Source organism: Loxodonta africana, chromosome 6, assembly GCF_030014295.1.
Source record: "Loxodonta africana isolate mLoxAfr1 chromosome 6, mLoxAfr1.hap2, whole genome shotgun sequence".
NCBI classification, from domain to species: domain Eukaryota; kingdom Metazoa; phylum Chordata; class Mammalia; order Proboscidea; family Elephantidae; genus Loxodonta; species Loxodonta africana.
This window is the reverse complement of record NC_087347.1, coordinates 131,988,464-132,008,155: the sequence shown is the minus strand read 5'-3', so window position 1 is coordinate 132,008,155 and position 19,692 is coordinate 131,988,464.

Below are 19,692 nucleotides of genomic sequence, written 5' to 3'. Positions count from 1 at the left end.
TTCCAACAAAAAAAAGCCCTGGCCCGGACGGCTTCACCGCAGAGTTCTACCAAACTTTCAGAGAAGAGTTAACACCACTACTACTGAAGGTATTTCAAAGCGTAGAAAATGACGGAATACTACCCAACTCATTCTATGAAGCCACCATCTCCCTGATACCAAAACCAGGTAAAGACATTACAAAAAAAGAAAATTATAGGCCTATATCCTTCATGAACATAGATACAAAAATCCTCAACAAAATTCTAGCCAATAGAATCCAACAACACATCAAAAAAACAATTCACCATGATCAAGTGGGATTTATACCAGCTATGCAAGGCTCGTTTAATATCAGAAAAACCATTAATGTAATCCATCACATAAATAAAACAAAAGATAAAAACCACATGATCTTATCAATTGATGCAGAAAAGGCATTTGACAAAGTCCAACCCCCATTTATGATAAAAACTCTACCAAAATAGGAATTGAAGGAAAATTCCTCAACATAATAAAGGGCATCTATGCAAAGCCAATAGCCAACATCACTCTAAATGAAGAGAACCTGAAAGCATTTCCCTTGAGAACGGGAACCAGACAAGGATGCCCTTTATCACCGCTCTTATTCAACATCGTACTTGAAGTCCTAGCCAGGGCAATTAGGCTAGACAAAGAAATAAAGGGCATCCGGATTGGCAAGGAGGAAGTAAAGTTATCACTATTTGCAAATGACATGATTTTATACACAGAAAACCCTAAGGAATCCTCCAGAAAACTACTGAAACTAATAGAAGAGTTTGGCAGAGTCTCAGGTTATAAGATAAACATACAAAAATCACTTGGATTCCTCTACATCAACAAAAAGAACACAGAAGAGGAAATAACCAAATCAATACCATTCACAGTAGCCCCCAAGAAGATAAAATACTTAGGAATAAATCTTACCAAGGATGTAAAAGACCTATATAAAGAAAACTACAAAGCTCTACTACAAGAAATTCAAAAGGACATACTTAAGTGGAAAAACATACCTTGCTCATGGATAGGAAGACATAACATAGTAAAAATGTCTATTCTACCAAAAGCCATCTATACATTTAATGCACTTCCGATCCAAATTCCAATGCCATATTTTAAGGGGATAGAGAAACAAATCACCAATTTCATACGGAAGGGAAAGAAGCCTTGGATAAGCAAAGCATTACTGAAAAAGAAGAAGAAAGTGGGAGACCTCACTCTACCTGATTTCAGAAGCTATTGTACAGCCACAGTAGTCAAAACAGCCTGGTACTGGTACAACAACAGGCACATAGACCAATGGAACAGAATTGAGGACCCAGATATAAATCCATCCACATATGAGCAGCTGATATTTGACAAAGGCCCAGTGTCACTTAATTGGGGAAAAGATAGTCTTTTTAACAAATGGTGCTGGCATAACTGGATATCCATTCGCAAAAGAATGAAACAGGACCCATATCTCACACCATGCACAAAAACGAACTCCAAGTGGATCAAAGACCTAAACATAAAGACTAAAACGATAAAGATCATGGAAGAAAAAATAGGGACAACCCTAGGAGCCCTAATACAAGGAATAAATAGAATACAAAACATTACCAAAAATGACAAAGAGAAACTCGATAACTGGGAGCTCCTAAAAATCAAACACCTATGCTCATCTAAAGACTTCACCAAAAGAGTAAAAAGACCACCTACAGACTGGGAAAGAATTTTCGGCTATGACATCTCTGACCACCGCCTGATCTCTAAAATCTACATGATTTTGTCAAAACTCAACCACAAAAAGACAAACAACCCAATCAAGAAGTGGGCAAAGGATATGAACACACATTTCACTAAAGAAGATATTCAGGCAGCCAACAGATACATGAGAAAATGCTCTTGATCATTAGCCATTAGAGAAATGCAAATTAAAACTACGATGAGATTCCATCTCACACCAACAAGGCTGGCATTAATCCAAAAAACACAAAATAATAAATTTTGGAGAGGCTGCGGAGAGATTGGAACTCTTATACACTGCTGGTGGGAATGTAAAATGGTACAACCACTTTGGAAATCTATCTGGGGTTATTATCTTAAACAGTTAGAAATAGAACGACCATACAACCCAGAAATCCCACTCCTCGAAATATACCCTAGAGATACAAGAGCCTTCACACAAACAGATATATGCACACCAGTGTTTATTGCAGCTCTGTTTACAATAGCAAAAAGCTGGAAGCAACCAAGGTGTCCATCAATGGATGACTGGGTAAATAAATTGTGCTATATCCACACAATGGAATACTACGGATCGATAAAGAGCAGTGACGAATCTGTGAAACATTTCATAACATGGAGGAACCTGGAAGGCATTATGCTGAGCGAAATTAGTCAGAGGCAAAAGGACAAATATTGAATAAGACCACTATTATAAGATCTTGAGAAATAGTAAAAACTGAGAAGAACACATACTTTTGTGGTTACGAAGCGGGGAGGGAGGGAGGGAGAGAGTTTTTTATTGATTAATCAGTAGATAAGAACTGCTTTGGGTGAAGGGAAAGACAACACTCAATACATGGAAGGTCAGCTCAATTGGACTGGACCAAAAGCAGTTTCCGGGATAAAACGAATGCTTCAAAGGTCAGCGGTGCAGGGGAGGGGGTTTGGGGACCATGGTTTGAGGGGACTTCTAAGTCAATTGGCAAAATAATTCTAGTATGAAAACATTCTGCATCCCACTTTGAAATGTGGCATCTGGGGTCTTAAATGCTAACAAGCGGCCATCTAAGATGCATCAATTGGTCTCAACCCACCTGGAGCAAAGGAAAATGAAGAACACCAAGATCACACAACAACTAAGAGCCCAAGAGACAGAAAGGGCCACATGAACCAGAGACCTACATCATCCTGAGAGCAGAAGAACTAGTTGGTGCCCGGCCACAATCGATGACTGCCCTGACAGGGAGCACAACAGAGAACCCCTGAGGGAACAGGGGATCAGTGGGATGCAGACCCCAAATTCTCATAAAAAGACCATACTTAATGGTCTGACTGAGACTAGAAGAATCCCGGTGGCCATGCTCCCCAGACCTTCTGTCGGCACAGGACAGAACCATCCCTGAAGACAACTCATCAGACATGAAGGGACTGGTCAGCGGGTGGGAGAGAGACGCTGATGAAGAGTGAGCTAATTATATCAGGTGGATACTTGAGAGTGTGTTGGCAACTCTTGTCTCGAGGGGGGATGGGAGGATAGAGAGAGAGGGAAGCTGGCAAAATTGTCATGAAAGGAGAGACGGAAAGGGCTGACTCAATAGGGGAAGAGCAAGTGGGAGTACAGAGAAAGATGTATGTAAACTTATATGTGACAGCCTGATTGGATTTGTAAACGTTCACTTGAAGCTTAATAAAAGTTAATAAAAAAAAAAGACTGGGTTATAAATGACATTAAGAAGGAAAAAAAGAATTCATAGAATCCAATGAGAATGAAAATATTTCTTACCAGAACCTTTGGAACACAGTGAAAGCAGTGCTCAGAGGCCAATTTAAATCAATAAATGTACAAAATCACAAAAAGAAGAAAGGGCCAAAATCAAAGAACTGTCCCTACAACTTGAACAATTAGAAAGAGAGCAAAAGAAAAAAGAAAAGAAACCATCAGGCACCAGAAGAAAACAAATAATAAAAATTAGAGCAGAATTAAATAAATTAGAAAACAGGAAAACAATTGAAAGAGTTAACAAGACCAAAAGCTAGTCCTTTGAAAATATTAATGAAATTGATATTTGGCCAGACTGACAAAAGAAAAACAGGAAAGGGAACAAATAACCCGAATGAGAAATGAGATGGGCGAGATCACAACAGGCCCACATGAAATTAAAAGAATCATATCAGATTACTATGAAAAACTGTACTCTGACAAATTTGAAAACCTAGAAGAAATGGATGAAGTCTTAGAAACACACTATCTACTAAACTAACACAAACAGAAGTAGAACAACTAAAAAAAAAAAAAAAAAAAGACCCATAAAAAAAGAGCTTGAAAAGGTAATCAAAAAAACTCCCAACAAAAAAAAATGCCCTGGCACTGATGGCTTCACTGCAGAGTTCTATCAAACTTTCAGAGAAGAGGTAACACCACTACTACTAAAAGTATTTCAAAGCTTATAAAAGGATGGAATACTCCCTAACTCATTCTATCAAGCCAGCATATCCTTGGTACCAAAACCAGCTAAAGACAACACAAAAAAAGAAAATTACAGACCTATATCCCTCATGAACATAGATGCAAAAATCCTCAACAAAATTCTAGCCAATAGAATTCAACATACCAAGAAAAGAATTCACTGTAACCAAGTGGGACGTATAACAGGGATGGTTCAACATTAGAAAAACAATTAATGTAATCCACCATATAAATAAAACAATAGACAAGAATCACATAATTTTATCGATTGATGCAGAAAAGGCATTTGGCAAAGTCCAACACCCATTCATGATAAAAAAAAAAAAAAAAAAACTCTCAGCAAAATAAGAAATGGAAGGAAAATTCCTCAACATAATAAAGGGCTTTTACACAAAGCCAATAACCAACATTATCCTAAATGGAGAGATTTTGAAAGCATTCACCTTGAAAACAGAAACCAGACAAGGATGCCCCTTATTACCACTCCTATTCAACATTGTGCTAGAGGTCCTAGCCAGAGCAATTAGGCTAGATAAAGAAATAAAGTACATCTCGATTGGTAAAGAAGAAGTAAAAGTATCTCTATTTGCAGATTTTATACACAGAAAACCATAATGAATCCTCAAAAAAAAAACTACTGAAAGTAATAGAAGAGTTCAGCAGAGTATCAGGATACAAGATAAACATACAAAAATCAGTTGGATTCCTCTACACCAACAAAAAGATCATCTAAGAGGAAATCACCAAATCAATACCATTTACATCAACCCCAAGAAGATAAAATCCTTAGGAGTAAATCTTACCATTTAAGTAAAAGACCTATACAAAGAAAACTACAAGGCCCTACTTCAGGAAACCAAGAGACCTACATAAGTGGAAAAACATACTTGCTGAAGGGTAGGAAGACTTATCATTTCAAAAATGTCTATTCTACCAAAAGCGATGTATAGATACAATGCAATTCCGATCCAAATTCCAACAACGTTTTTTAATGAGATGGAGAAACAAATCACCCACTTCATATGGAAGGGAAAGAGGCTCCAGATAAGTAAAGCATTACTGAAAAAGGTGAACAAAGTGGGAGGCTTCACACTACCTGATTATACCACCATGGTAGTCAAAACAGCCTGGTACTGGTACAACTACAGACACATAGACCAATGGAACAGAATTGAGAATCCAAACATAAATCCATCCACATATGAGCAGATGATATTTGACAAAGGCCCAAAGTCAGTTAATTGGGGGAAAAGAGTCTTTTTTAACAAATGATGCTGGCATAACTGGACAACCATCTGCAAAAAAAAATGAAACAAGACCCGTACCTCACATCATGCACAAAAACTAACTCAAAATGGATCAAAGACCTAAACATAAAGTCCAAAAAAATAAAGATCATGGAAGAAAAAATAGGGACAATGATAGGGACCCTAATATGTGGGATAAAAAGAATACAAAACATTACTAAAATGCTGAAGAGAAACAATGTAACTGGGAGCTCCTAAAAATCAAAAACCTATGCTCATCCAAAGACTTCACCAAAAGAATAAAAAGACTACCTACAGACTGGGAAAAGGTTGCTATGAGTTGGAATTGACTCGATTGCACTGGGTACTGGTACAGACTGGGAAAATATTTTTAGCTATGACATTTCCATTCAGCACCTGATCTCTAAAATCTACGTGATTCTGCTAAAACTCAACCACAAAAAGACAACCCAACTAAAAAATGGGCAAAGGATATAAACAGGCACTTCACTAAAGAAGACATTCACGAGACTAACAGATACATGAGGAAATGCTCAGGATCATTAGCCATTAGACAAATACAAATCAAAACTACAATGAGATTCCATCTCACTCCAACAAGGCTGGCATTAATCCAAAAATCTAAATAGTAAAATGGTTCAAACACTTTGGAAATCGATTTGGCACATCCTTAAGAAACTAGAAATAAAACTACCATAGGATCCAGCAATCCCAAATTTGTTCTACTTCTGTTTGTGTTAGTTTAAGTAGATAGCATGTTTTTAAGAATTCATCCATTTCTTCTAGGTTTTCAAATTTGTTAGAGTACAATTTTTAATAGTAATCTGATATGATTCTTTTAATTTCATTTGGGCTTGTTGTGATCTCGCCCATCTCATTTCTCATTTGGGTTATTTGTTTCCTTTCCTGTTTTTCTTTTGTCAGTCTGGCCAAATATGAATTTCATTAATATTTTCAAAGAACTAGGGAGGGGGCCAAGACGGCTGACTAGTTAGACGCTACCTCAGATCCCTCTTGCAACAAAGACTCAGAAAAACTAGTGAATCGATCACTTACATGACAATCTACGAATCCTGAACAACAAACACAGATTTAAAGAGTTGACCTGAGTGACAGAGATGGAGAACGAACAACTACAGGGAAGCAGCGACTGTTTTCGAGCCTGGAGCCAGTGTCCCAGTCAGGTAACCTTGGCGCCGGACTTAGGACTGGGTGCAGGGGAGCTGAACACAACATCTTGTGATGGCGCAAACAAGGGGCGCAGCCCTACCCCCCAGAAATGACCCCGAGAGGGGGCCCAGCCAGTCCGCGTGGGCGGCGTGGCAACGCAGCTGGTGGGAAGAGAAGTCCCCGGGACGCAGTGACTGGTTTTGGAGCCGAGAGTGCAGCGTCCCAGCCGGGGAAACTTGGCGCCGGGCTTTGGACTGGGCACAGAGGAGCTGAGCACGGCATCCTGTCACATTGCAAACATGGGCACAGACCTACCCCCCTGAACTGACCCCAGGAGGGGGACAGCCTGTCCATGTGGGTGGGGTGGCGACGCAGCTGGTGGGAGGAGAAGTCCCCGGGAGGCAGCGACTGATTTTAGAGCCGGGAGTGCAGCATCCCAGCAGGGAAACCTTGACGCTGGGCTTTGGACTGGCAGCAGAGGATCTGACCACGGCTTCAGTGGGCCAACCCTTCAGGGCAATCTCTACACAGCCAGCACACATAGGCCACACGCCCCTCAGAAATCTCAGATAAAATAGTCATCCCAAGCAAGATAAGCAACTTTGGCTATATTCCAGGGTGCTACTCTCTCCTGTTTTTCTGAAACCTCCCCTCCCCTTCCCAGGCGGCTTCATTAACATTGGAATTTCCTGAGCCAGAGAGAGAACAGCTCCGGCTCCGTGGCTTTGCTTTTCCCTTTTTTTTTTGGGGGGGGGGGCGGGTCTTTTCCTAACCTATTCTTCTGGCCTGAGAGAAGCAACCACAAAAAACCCAGGGACCAAAAATCCTTCTCTAATTGGACTAAAAACACAGAACCAGCTCCAGCCAAGCATATATGATCCATATCTCGGGTTTTCATCCCTACAGGGAACAAGGTGGCTGTTATAATGCAAAGGCATTTCTGATAGGGATCTGACTGCATTTGTTTTAGCGGATTTACTGGAAAAAAAAGTTTCCCAGGTCTGATATCTCTGCTTATTCAACAGAGCCCTAACTGACCCACAACAGGGAACTGAGGGTTGAAGCTCCCCCCAGACCACCTAGCCACCTGCCTTAGGGGTCTAAGGAGGGTGACACCTACCAATCTGTAGAGGTGCTTGCATTGGGGGCCTAAAGTACAGATGCAGAATCCTCCCACCAAGGTGCTTTAGGAATAGAGACACACCTACCTCACTGACACTTAGGGGAAGCCTGTCAGCACCCTGCCCCCCCTGGAGTGTGAACCCCAGCTGCTAGTAGAATCTGGTGCACACAACTATCACCACTACTTCTTGAAGTGGATAGGTGTTAGGGTGCAGCACACACTTGATGACCCAAAATCAGATTCTACTCAAGAATAGTGAATAGACTCAGGCATATATATCTGGCAACAGCCCAAACCAGCTGGTAATGGGTCATAAGTAAGTCAAGGGCTACAACAAACAAGACAGTGCAATCTAGTAGCCCATCCACATATATTGAAAGAAAACAAAACAAGATAAGACTCAGCGAGCAAATATAGAATAAATCACTACAATATCTTAGTGATGGCTCGGAGACAGCAGTCGGTATCAAGCCACATAAAGAAGCAGGCCATGACAGCTTCTACAACCCCCCAAACAAAAGAATCAAAATCTTTCCCAAATGAATCCTGGAATTATCAGATACAGAAAATAAAAAAACTAATTTACAGAATGCTTCAAGACATCAGGGATGACCTCAGAAATGAAATAAGGCAAACTGCAGAAAAAGCCAAGGAACACACTGATAAAACAGTTGAAGAACTCAAAAAGATTATTCAAGAACATAGTGGAAAAATTAATAAGTTGCAAGAATCCATAGAGAGGTAGCATGCAGAAATCCAAAAGATTAACAATAAAATTACAGAATTAGACAACGCAATAGAAAGACAGAGGAGCAGACTCGAGCAATTAGAATGCAGAGTGGGAAATCTGGAGGACCAGGGAATCAACACCAACATAGCGGAAAAAAAATCAGATTAAAGATTTAAAAAAATGAAGAAACCCTAAGAATCATGTGGGACTCTATCAAGAAGGATAACTTGCGGGTGATTGGAGTCCCAGAATAGGGAGGGGGGACAGAAAACACAGAGAAAATAGTTGAAGAACTCCTGACAGAAAACTTCCCTGACATCAGGAAAGATGAAAGGATATCTATCCAAGATGTTCATCGAACCCCATTTAAGATTGATCCAAAAAGAAAAACACCAAGACATATTACCATCAATCCTGCCAAAACCAAAGATAAAGAGAAAATTTTAAAAGCAGCCAGGGAGAAAAGAAAGGTCTCCTTCAAGGGAGAATCAATAAGAATAAGTTCAGACTACTCAGCAGAAACCATGCAGGCAAGAAGGCAATGGGATGACATATACAGAGCACTGAAGGAGAAAAACTGCCAGCCAAGGATCATATATCCAACAAAACTCTCTCTGAAATATGAAGGCGAAATTAAGATATTTACAGATAAACACAAGTTTGGAGAATTTGCAAAAACCAAACCAAAGCTACAATAAATACTAAAGGAAATTGTTTGGTCAGAACACCAATAATATCAGATACCAGCACAACACAAGGTTATAGAACAGAACACCCTGATATCAACTCAAATAGGGAAATCACAAAAACAAATTAAGGTTAATTAAAAAAAAAAAAACGCTCAAAACAGGGAATCATTGAAGTCAATATGTAAAAGACCACAATAATCAAAAAGAGGGACTAAATACAGGTGGCATAGAACTGCCATATGGAGAGGGATACAAGGCGATATAGGATAGTACAAGTTAGGTTTTTACTTAGAAAAATAGGGGTAAATATTAAGGTAACCACAAAGAGGTATAACAACTCCATAACTCAAAATAAAAACCAAGAAAAACGTAACGACTCAGCAAACATAAAGTCAAATAATATGAAAATGAGGATCTCACAAATTACAAAGAAAAACGTCTCAGCACAAAAAAGTAAGTGGAAAAATGAAACTGTCAACAACACACATAAAAAGTCATCAAAATGACAACACTAAACACTCACTTATCTATAATTATGCTGAATGTAAATGGACTAAATGCACCAATAAAAAGACAGAGAATCTCGCACTGGATAAAGAAACACGATCCATCTATATGCTGCCTACAAGAGACACACCTTAGACTTAGAGACACAAACAAACTAAAACTCAAAGGATGGAAAAAATATATCAAGCAAACAATAAGCAAAAAGGAAGAGGAGTAGCAATATTAATTTCTGACAAAATAGACTTTAGACTTAAATCCACCACAAAGGATAAAGAAGGACAATACATGATGATAAAAGGAACAATTGATCAGGAAGACATAACCAAATTAAATAATTATGCACCCAATGACAGGGCTGCAAGATACAGAAATCAAATTTTAACAGAACTGAAAAGTGAGATAGACACCTCCACAATTATAGTAGGAGACTTCAACACACCACTTTCAGAGAAGGACAGGACATCCAGTAAGAAGCTCAATAGAGACACGGAAGACCTAATTACAACAATCAACCAACTTGACCTCATTGACTTATAAAGAACTCTCCACCCAAATGCTGCAAAGTATACTTTTTTTTCTAGTGCACATGGAACAGTCTCTAGAAGAGACCACATATTAGGTCATAAAACAAACCTTTGCAGAATCCAAAACATCGAAATTTTACAAAGCATCTTCTCAGACCACAAGGCCATAAAAGTGGAAATCAATAACAGAAAAATTAGGGAAAAGAAATCAAATACTTGGAAACTGAACAATACCCTCATGAAAAAAAAAACTGGGTTATAGAAGACATTAAAGAGGGAATAAGGAAATTCATAGAATGCAACGAGAATGAAAATACTTCCTATCAAAACCTATGGGACACAGCAAAAGCAGTGCTCAGAGGCCAATTTATATCGATAAATGCACACATACAAAAAGAAGAAAGAGTCAAAAGCAGAGAACTGCCCCTACAACTTGAACAAATAGAAAGTGAGCAACAAAAGAATCCATCAGGCACCAGAAGAAAACAAATAATAAAAATTAGACCTGAACTAAATGAATTAGAGAACAGAAAAATATTTGAAAGAATTAACAAAGCCAAAAGCTGGTTCTTTGAAAAAATTAACAAAATTGATAAACCATTGGCTAGACTGACTAAAGAAATACAGGAAAGGAAACAAATAACCCGAATAAGAAACGAGAAGGGCCACATCACAACAGACCTAACTGAAATTAAAAGAATCATATCAGATTACTACATAAAATTGTACTCTAACAAATTTGAAAACCTAGAAGAAATGGATGAATTTCTGGAAAAACACTACCTACCTAAACTAACACATTCAGAAGTAGAACAAATAAATAGACCCATAACAAAAAAAGAGATTGAAACGGTAACCAAAAAACTCCCAACAAAAAAAAGCCCTGGCCTGGATGGCTATACTGCAGAGTTCTACCAAACTTTCAGAGAAGAGATAACACCACTACTACTAAAGGTATTTCAAAGCATAGAAAATGACAGAACACTACCTAACTCATTCTATGAAGCCACCGTCTCCCTGATACCAAAACCAGGTAAAGACATCACACACACACACACACAAAATTACAGACCTATATCCCTCATTTTTATCCCTCATGAATATAGATGCAAAAATCCTCAACAAAATTCTAGCCAATAGAATTCAACAACATATCAAAAAAATAATCCACCACGACCAAGCGGGATTTATGCAAGGCTGGTTTAATATTAGAAAAACCATTAATGTAATCCACCACAAAAATAAAACAAAAGACAAAAAACACATGATCTTATGAATTCATGCAGAAAAGGCATTTGACAAAGTCCAGCACACATTTATGATAAAAACTCTCACCAAAATAGGAATTGAAGGAAAATTCCTCAACATAATAAAGGGCATCTATGCAAAGCCAACAGCCAACATCACTCTAAACGGAGAGAGCCTGAAAGCATTTCCCTTGAGATCGGGAACCAGACAAGGATGCCCTTTATCACTGCTCTTATTCAACATTGTGCTAGAAGTCCTAGCCAGAGCAATTAGGCTAGACAAAGAAATAAAGGGCATCCGGATTGGCAAAGAGGAAGTAAAATTATCACTATTTGCAGATGACATGATCTTATACACAGAAAACCCTAAGGAATCCTCCAGAAAACTACTGAAACTAATAGAAGAGTTTGGCAGAGTCTCAGGTTATAAGATAAACATACAAAAATCGCTTGGATTCCTCTACATCAACAAAAACAACATCGAAGAGGAAATAACCAAATCAATACCATTCACAGTAGCCCCCAAGAAGATAAAATACTTAGGAATAAATCTTACCAAGGATGTAAAAGACCTATATAAAGAAAACTACAAAGCTCTACTACAAGAAATTCAAAAGGACCTACTTAAGTGGAAAAACATACCTTGCTCATGGATAGGAAGACCTAACGTAGTAAAAATGTCTATTCTACCAAAAGCCATCTATACATTTAACGCACTTCCAATCCAAATTCCAATGTCATTTTTCAATGTGATGGAGAAACAAATCACCAACTTCATATGGAAGGGAAAGAAGCCTCGGATAAGTAAAGCATTACTGAAAAAGAAGAAGAAAGTGGGAGGCCTCACTCTTCCTGATTTCAGAAGCTATTATACAGCCACAGTAGTCAAAACAGCCTGGCACTGGTACAACAACAGACACATAGACCAGATATAAATCCAGATATAAATCCATCCACATATGAGCAGCTGATATTTGACAAAGGCCCAGTGTCAGTTAATTGGGGAAAAGATAGTCTTTAACAAATGGTGCTGGCATAACTGGATATCCATTTGCAGAAAAATGAAACAGGGCCCATACCTCACACCATGCACAAAAACTAACTGCAAGTGGATCAAAGACCTAAACATAAAGACTAAAATGATGAAGATCTTGGAAGAAAAAATAGGGACAACTTTAGGAGCCCTAATTCAAGGCATAAACAGAATACAAAACATTACCAAAAATGACAAAGAGAAACCCGATAACTGGGAGCTCCTAAAAATCAAACACCTGTGCTCATCTAAAGACTTCACCAAAAGAGTAAAAAGACCACCTACAGACTGGGAAAGAATTTTCAGCTATGACATCTCTGACCACCGCCTGATCTCTAAAATCTGTATGATTCTGTCAAAACTCAACCACAAAAAGACAAACAACCCAATCAAGAAGTGGGCAAAGGATATGAACATTCACTTCACTAAAGAAGATATTCAGGCAGCTAACAGATACATGAGAAAATGCTCTCGATCATTAGCCATTAGAGAAATGCAAATTAAAACTCCGATGAGATTCCATCTCACTCCAACGAGGCTGGCATTAATCCAAAAAACACAAAATAATAAATGTTGGAGAGGCTGCGGAGAGATTGGAGCTCTCATACACTGCTGGTGGGAATGTAAAATGGTACAACCACTTTGGAAATCTGTCTGGCGTTATCTTAAACAGTTAGAAATACAACTACCATACAACCCAACAATCCCACTCCTCGGAATACACCCTAGAGAAATAAGAGCCTTCACATGAACAGATATATGCACACCCATGTTTATTGCAGCTCTGTTTACAGTAGCAAAAAGCTGGAAGCAACCAAGGTGTCCATCAACGGATGAATTGTTAAATAAATTGTGGTATATTCACACAATGGAATACTACGCCTCGATAAAGAACAGTGACGAATCTGTGAAACATTTCATAACATGGAGGAACCTGGAAGGCATTATGCTGAGTGATATTAGTCAGAGGCAAAAGGACAAATATTGTATAAGACCACTATTATAAGATCTTGAGAAATAGTATAAACTGAGAAGAACACATACTTTTGTGGTTAAGAGGCGGGGAGCGAGTGAGGATGGGAGAGGGTTTTTTACTGATTAATTAGAAGATAAGAACTGCTTTAGGTGAAGGGAAGGACAATACTCAATACATGGATGGTCAGCTCAACTGGACTGGACCAAAAGCAAAGAAGTTTCTGGGATAAACTGAATGCTTCAAAAGTCAGTGGAGCAAGGGCAGGGGTTTGGGGACCATGGTTTAAGGGGATTTCTAAGTCAATTGGCAAAATAATTCTAGTATGAAAACATTCTGCATCCCACTTTGAAATGTGGCATCTGGGGTCTTAAATGCTAACAAGCGGCCATCTAAGATGCATCAATTGGTCTCAACCCACCTGGATCAAAGGAGAATGAAGAACACCAAGGCCACATGATAACTAAGAGCCCAAGAGACAGAAAGGGCCACATGAACCAGAGACCTACATCATCCTGAGAGCAGAAGAACTAGTTGGTGCCCGGCCACAATCGATGACTGCCCTGACAGGGAGCACAACAGAGAACCCCTGAGGGAGCAGGAGATCAGTGGGATGCAGACCCCAAATTCTCACAAAAAGACCGGACTCAATGGTCTGACTGAGACTAGAGGAATCCCGACAGTCATGGTCCCCAAACCTTCAGGTGGCCCAGGACAGGAACCATTCCCGAAGACAACTCATCAGACGTGAAAGGGACTGGACAATAGGTAGGAGAGAGATGCTGATGAAGAGTGAGCTAATTATATCAGGTGGACAGTTGAGACTGTGTTGGCATCTCCTGTCTCAAGGGGGGATGGGAGGATAGAGAAAGTTGGAAGCTGGCAAAATTGTCACGAAAGGAGAGACTGGAAGGGCTGACTCATTAGAGGGAGAGCAAGTGGGAGTACGGAGTAAGGTGTATATAAACTTATATGTGACAGTCTGACTTGATTTGTAAATGTTCACTTGAAGCTCAATAAAAGTTAAAAAAAAACAAAAGGTTACAGCCTAGAAAAAAAAAAAGAACTAGCTTTTGGCCTTGTTAACTCTTAATTGTTTTTCTGTTTTCTAATTCATTTAATTCTGCTCTAATTTTTATTATTTGTTTTCTTTTGGTGCCTGCTGGTTTCTTTTTTTTTTTTTGCTCTCTTTCTAATTGTTCAAGTTGTAGGGACAGTTCTTTGATTTTGGCCCTTTCTTCTTTTTGTGCTTTTGTGCATTTATTGATATAAATTGGCCTCTAGTAGTTGAGTGCAAATGTGCAAAAAGTTTCACCACACACAAAAAAACAAACCAGACCGTTTGCCATTGAGTCAATTCCAACTCACAGTGACCTTACAGAACAGAGTAGAATTGTTCCACAGGGTTTCCAAGGAGTGCCTGGTGGATTCGAACTGCCAACCTTTTGGTTAGCAGCCATAGCTCTTAACTACTCCACCACCAGGGTTTCCCACCACCCAGGGACCTTCCAATACCTATGTAGAACAGCCCAAACTGAACAAGCACATGAAAAAAGCCTGAATGTGAGAATGGGAGGAAATCTGTTATTGGAGGAAATTAGGCTAATTCTTTCTTGGAGGGGCTACATTGAGGAGAAATTGTATGAAAGGCGGAATATACTAGGATTATTTCTCAGTGGGGATATAAACTTGATATCAAAAAGCAAATGTTTTCCAGGCCAAATCCAGTATGTCATTGAACGTGGGAACAAAAGGGAATTTCTCATAAAGTTAGGAACTAGATAGGATGCCCACTGTCCCCATTAATATTTAGTGTTTCGTTAGAAGTATTTGCTCTTGTAATTACTAGAAATGAAAAGCAATTAGGAGCATTAGAATTGACAAGAAAAATATAAAACCAAATCTGTGTGTGGTATGAAAATGATCATATTTCTTGATAATTTCAAAGAATCAATGGAAAGGAAAAACTGCATTTTTTTTAGACAAAAAAGTGCAAGATAAGCTTGAAACCTCTTGCCAAATCAGAATATAAGGGAGCTATCAAAGACTACTAGGGTCATGTCAAAAGCATATAGGCCCCAACCTGCATTGACTTTAATTACCAATTTTGTGATAATTTGAACTTCTATAAATATAATAATGACAGTGGATTAAATATGTGTAAATCTGTGCATTTGTAATGATACTTCAAATGAAAACTTCATTGTTCACCTTTTCAGAGTACTAAGGCAGCTACTCATTATTTTGAAAATAATAAAAATTACAAATAAATTGATTATTCTGACAACCTATTTACAAGAAATAATCTACTTATAGAAAATAACAGAGGCACAGAAATATATCAAATAACACCATCAGGATACACTATCCAAAATCCAGATTGTTGGAAATTCTATAGAACAAATGACCTGGTATGGTCAAAAAAGAAAAAAAAAAAAAAAAAATGCAGGGAAATGATGGAAGGGAATTGAACTTGTAAATTAAAGAAATTTTAACAGACACAGCAACAAATAGAAATGTATGGATTTTTTTAGGTCCATAATTAAACTCACAAATTTAACACTAAGTGTTAAATATTATTAATGCATTATTGGTAATTTTGGTTCATTGTGATAAAACTATCATGGTTTTATTTACGAAAAGTATCCTTATCTTTTAGAGATACATAGCTAGATATTTATTGGGGAAATGATATTATGTTTGGGATTTGCTTCACAGTAAGCCTGGGGCAGGAGAAGCGGGCAGAGATATAGATAAAATAAGATTGCCCATGAGTGAGTTGATCATCACTGAAACAGGATACATGGGGATACCTTATTCTATTTCTTGCTCTCTTTTTTATGTGTTTGAAAATTTCTAAAGTAAATGGTTCTTAAAAATGCAAGTATTTTAATAGATTAAACCATTAATAAATTAAAATTGTCAAAATCTCAAAAAGTGTGATAAAACATATAGTTGCATACACTTTTTAGGAACGCATTTTAGCATGATAATTAAAAGTGTTAAAATGTTTATCTTATGACCTAATATCTGTATAATTAATTATCTGCTTATATTAATCATGATCCCTTGTCCATGATGAATCTCTTCCTTCTTGCTACTTTTAAGATTCTTTTTCATTGGATTCTGATGTGTCTAGGTGTCATACCTTTGAGTATGTCCTATTTGCAGTTCATTGAAATTTTTGGATATGTATAAATAAATGTTTTTCATCAAATGAGAGATATTTTCAACCATTATTCTTCAAATATTCTGTTTCCCTTTCCCTCTCTCCTCTCCTTTCCTTCTGAGTCTTCCATTCATCAAATATTGATATGCTTGATGGTGTTCTCTGAGACTGTTCATTTTTTTCTTTCCTTTATTTTATTTTTTTATTCTGCTTCTCAGCCTGAGTAATATCAGTTCACACGACTTCAAGTTTTCTGATTCTTTTTTTTAATCTGCTGTTGGAATCCTCTGGTGATTATTATTATTTTTTTTTAATACAGTTAATGTATTTTCAACTACAGAGTTTCTTCTTGCTTTGTTTTTATAATGTTTATCTCTTTCTTGATATTTTCTATTTGGTAAAACATTCTTCTTATGTTTTCCTCTATTTCTTCAGCGATTACTTTCTTTTTTCATCTTTTTAAAAGTTAATATGAAGTCTTTGTCTATTGAGCCCAATAACTAGGCTATCTAGGAGACAATTTCTATTGACTTTTGTTTTTCCTGTATGTGGTGAATACTTCCTTGCTTCTTGCCTCATAATTTCTTGTTGAAAACTGGACAGTTTGAATACTGTAATGTGGCAGCTCTGGAAATCAGATTTTCATTCCTCCTCAGGATTTGTTTTTGCTATTGCTTGTTGTAATTGTTGTTGGATATTTAGTGATTTTCTAAACTAATCCTGCAAAGTCCAAACTATTGTGTGGTCTCTGAAGTCCATGTTTCATTACCTTAGTGGTCAGCTACTTATTGGACAGACATGACAGAACGTTTCAAATCCTTATTGATTTCTCAGCCCTCAATCTGTCCTCCCAAGCTTTTGGTTAGTCTATTTTATGCCCTAACTTTTCTCTATACCTCAGATATCAGCAACTAAAACATTTACCTATACAAGTTTTGATTAATGTCCCTCCCACAGTCTTGGTAGCAACTTTTGTATTGAGTGAGTTCACAGGTGAAATAAAGATAAGCCTTTCAAGCAAGTCTTCCAAGAAGTGGCCATACAGGTCAAACATTTCAAAAATGTTTGTGTGTATGTGTGTGTGTGTGTGTGTGTGTGTGTGTGGCATATTCTATTTCTTCCTATACTGGGAATGTGGGTTGTAGTTTTGGAGGTTATCACTGATCTTGGGTGTGGTAGAAGGGACTGTGAGATCATCTGTTTTTCACGATTAAATGCTCCCAGGTTGCTGCAGGCCATAAAAAAAAAAAAAAAAAAAAAAGGCCATAGGGTGGTATAAATGGTTAACCTCTCAACAGCTAGCTAGAAGGTTAGAGACTTGAATCCATCCAGAGGCACCATGGAAGACAGGCCTGGCAACCTACTTCTAAAAGGTCACAGCCCTGAAAACCCTATGGAGCAATGTTCTGCTGTGCACACATTTTGTGGCACTGGGGTGGGGTTGGGTGTTGAAATTAACTCAACAGCAACTAACAACAACTGCAACAGCAGCCTTGGAAGAAAGACCTGGCAATCTACTTCTGAAAAAAATCATACATTGAAAACCCTAGGGAGCATATTTCTACTCTGACACACATGGAATTGTCCTGAGAACCAACTCAATGGCAAATGGTGGTTTTAAACACATCGAAAGGTAAAATTCTTTTAAGTCTCTTCCCACTTCTGGATGGAGTACATTTATTTATGGTAAATAAGTAGGTAATTTTAGATTTAGAAGTTCTTAGATCTAAAAGCAAAAAAGTGTGTGGAATGAACTATAATAATTATGGTGTTGTGTTTTTGTTAGGCACTGTCAAATCGGTTCCGACTCATAGCAACCCTATGCACAACAGAATGAAACACTACCCGGTCCTGTGCCATTCTTACAATCACTGTTATGCTTGAGTTCATTGTTGTAGCCACTGTGTCAATCCACCTCGTTGAGGGTCTAGCTCTTTCCTACTGACCCTGTACGTTGCCAAGCATGATGTCCTTCTCCAGGGACTGATCCCTCCTGACAACATGTCCAAAGTATGTAAAACGCAGTCTCGCCGTCTTTGCTTCTAAGGAGCATTCTGGTTGTACTTCCTCCAAGACAGATTTGTTCATTCTTTTGGCAGTCTATGGTATATTCAATATTTTTTGCCAAAACCACAATTCAAAGACATCAGTTCTTCTCTGGTCTTCCTTATTCGTTGTCCATCTTTCACAAGCATATGATGTTATTGAAAATACCATGGCTTGGGTCAGGCGCACCTTAGGCTTCAAGGTGACATTTTTAGTTTTCGGCACTTTAAAGAAGTCCTTTGCAGCAGATTTGACCAATGCAATGCATCGTTGGATTTCTTGACTGCTGCTTCTATGGCTATTGATTGTGGATCCAAGTAAAATTAAATCCTTGACAACTTCAATCTTTTCTCCGTTTATCATGATGTTGCTTATTGGTCCAGCTGTGAGGACTTTTGTTTTCTTCATGTTAAGGTGCAATCCATACTGAAGGCTGTGGTCTTTGATCTTCATTAATAAGTGCTTCAAGTCCTCTTCACTTTCAGCAAACAAGGTTGTGTTATCTGCATAACACAGGTTGTTAATGAGTCTTCCTCCAATCCTGATGCCCCACTCTTCTTCACATGGTCCAGCTTCTTGGATTATTCGCTCAGCATACAGATTGAATAGGTATAGTGAAAGCATACAACCCTGAATCACACTTTTCCTCACTTTAAACCAATAATTATGGTGGAAGTGTGCATGTAGTATGCTGTCTTTAGTATTCTGTTGGTTTTGGAAGAAACACAACTCAAACTAGCTTAAGTATAGAGTTCTGAGCCATATAACAAAACAGGAAGGGAACTGGAGCACTGGATCCAGGAATGGAAATTTAACTGTGACTCTATATTTGGTCTCTGTTTCTTTTCAAATGAAGTTTCTTTCATTCTTTAAGTTACATTCTCTGTGCAGCTATAACAATGGTTCCAGAACCTCCAGTCTCATACTTTCCCAGGTATTTCCCTAGCTCTTGTTTGAAAAAAAAATTACATGGTAACACTAGCCTACAGTGGATTATCTACTGATTCCCTGGACTTAACCTTTATCATCATGAAGG